At 39.1% G+C, this 2,563-nt stretch overlaps 1 non-coding gene across 1 annotated transcript; it reads left to right on the top strand.

Moving 5' to 3' along the window:
- Positions 1-953: 953 nt before the first annotated feature.
- LOC118144676 (small nucleolar RNA SNORD56) lies at positions 954-1,023 on the top strand. The gene has a single exon (XR_004729426.1). It is a non-coding gene; the product is annotated as a small nucleolar RNA SNORD56 (small nucleolar RNA).
- The last annotated feature ends 1,540 nt before the right edge of the window (positions 1,024-2,563 follow it).

Here is a 2,563-nt window from a genome sequence, read left to right as displayed (position 1 = left end):
GTCCCTGCAAAGAACATGAACTCATCCTTTTTTATGGCTGCATAGTATTCCATGGTGTATATGTGCCACATTTTCTTTATCCAGTCTGTCATCGATGGACACTTGGGTTGGTTCCAAGTATTTGCTATTGTAAACAGTGCCGCAATGAACATACATGGGCATGTCTTATAATAGAACGATTTATAATTCTTTGGGAATAACCCAGTAATGGGATTGCTGGGTCAGATGCCATTTCGACGTCTAGGTCCTTCAGGAATCGCCACAGTCTTCCACAGTGGTTGAATTAATTTACACTCCCACCAACAGTGTAAGAGTGTTCCTATTTCTCCACATCCTCTCCGGCATCTGTTGTCTCCAGATTTTTTAAATGATCGCCGTTCTAACTGGCATGAGATGCTATCTCAATGTGGTTTTGATTTGCATTTCTCTAATGTCCAGTGATGTTAAGCATTTTATAATTTAGAAGACCCCATTGTCTCAGCCCCAAATCTCAAGGTGCTAAGCAACCATTATGTTATTCTTATGCCTTTGCACTTGTATAAAAAGAGATGAAACACACACAACACAAATTAATCATTTAAAAAGGAATAATTCAGTGGCAGTGTGGTGCAACCACCCCTTCTTTCTAGTTCTAAAACATTTTTATCATCCTGAAAGGAAGCCCATGTTCATGAAGCTGTTGTTTCTCCTATGCTGTGTTTTATTGACTGTCTTTGCTTCTGTGTCTGATTTCTCTACCACCATCCCAAAGAATTTGCACTTGAATCCTTGTCCTCAGTCAGCTTCAGGGATACCCCAAATGAAGGGGCTTGGGAATGTCATACTCAGTAAGAGGAAAAAAAATTCCAAGAAGTTACATGCAAGTTGATAATCCTGTTTTAAGTTAAAAACCAAGATAAAAACATACTTTTAGTAATACATACCAGATGCGAAAAGACATTGCAAAAATGCAACTACGATGATGGCGATATTTTTTATCAATAGAAATTGGCCTAGGGAGTTTTGATATCAGGGTATGAGTGAAAAGAAAAATAACTGCAAGCAAGACATTGATGACCGTGAGATTCAGGAAGGTGGCTACGTGAGGTAAGAGGAGTGGGAGGACGGGCTTGGGAGACCACGGGTTGGATGTGAGTTGTTGACTGGGTCCCAGGTTTTGTTGTTGATGGTGAGTTTCAATAAGCTAATGATATTCTTTAAAAAATGACTAATACAATAGTTAAATAAAAGCACAGATCAGCGATAAGAATGAGTCATACCAAATGTTATAATGACCCCAATTCTGTGCAAACAAGCAAAACTGACATCAGTGGAATTCAAATTAAGAGAGGACAGTATTTACATTTTCCAAGTTTCATGTGGTAGGCTGAAGAAAGAGTTTTAAAAAGTGCACTTTAGTGTTGCCTTTACTTGGGAAGGGATTTAATACACTCTTCCTTTATCTTCCCTAGAAGATCATTCAAAAGGTCATAACCTAAATGGCCATTAATGGGGAAAGTTGTATTAATGAGCACTGCTCTTCATGGCCTACGATGCAGTCATTCGAAAGATCAGATTAGATAGATGTGCCAATATACAAAGATATCCATGTTTCATTGTTAAGTTAAAGAAGCAAGGTGACGATATGCTTTATATGATCCTGTCTTTTTTTTTTTGAAATGGAGTTTCGCTGTTGTTACCCAGACTGGGGTGCAATGGCGCGATCTTGGCTCACTGCAACCTCCGCCTTCTGGGTTCAAGCAATTCTCCTGCCTCAGCCTCCTGAGTAGCTGGGATTACAGGCACGCACCACCACGCCCAGCTAATTTTTTGTACTTTTAGTAGAGAAGGGGTTTCACCATGTTGACCAGGATGGTCTCAATCTCTTGACCTTGTGATCCACCCGCCTCGGCCTCCCAAAGTGCTGGGATTATAGGCGTGAGCCACCGCTCCCGGCCGATCCTATCTTTGAAGACAATTTTTTTGGACATATAAAATGTGATATGTAATTTATTGTATATATATGTGAATAACCATTTATATACATACATGAACATACATAATTATATATTTCCCCACATAGAAAGAAGTGGGAAACAACTAACCCAGTATTGTTAACAATGTTTTTCTATGTGATAGAATTATGAAAAGTTTGTTTGTTTGTTTGTTTTTTGAGACAAAGTCTCAGGCTGGAGTACAGTGGTGGGATCTCAGCTCATTGCAAACTCTGCCTCCTGGGTTTAAGTGATTCTCCCCTCAGCCTCATATGTAGCTGGGACTACAGGTGCATACCACCACACCCAGGTAATGTTTTTGTATTTTTAGTAGAGACAGGGTTTTGCCATGTTGGCCAGGCTGTTCTTGAACTCTTGACCTCAGGTGATCCACCTACCTCAGCCTCCCAAAGTGCTGGGATTACAGATGTGAGCCACTGAACCTGGCTGAAAAGTTTGTTTTCTCAATTATACATATCTATATTGGTTACATATTTGTAGTTAGGAAAATCAATAAAATGAAGAATAAAAAATTATGTATTAAATATATGTAGTTCTGTAAGTTCTTTTACTTATATAGTTATTCTGTT

The sequence above is a fragment of the Callithrix jacchus genome, chromosome 9 (assembly GCF_049354715.1).
Source record: "Callithrix jacchus isolate 240 chromosome 9, calJac240_pri, whole genome shotgun sequence".
Classification (NCBI taxonomy): domain Eukaryota; kingdom Metazoa; phylum Chordata; class Mammalia; order Primates; family Cebidae; genus Callithrix; species Callithrix jacchus.
Note: the sequence above shows the minus strand (reverse complement) of the source record. Positions and strands in the feature narration are given on the sequence as shown.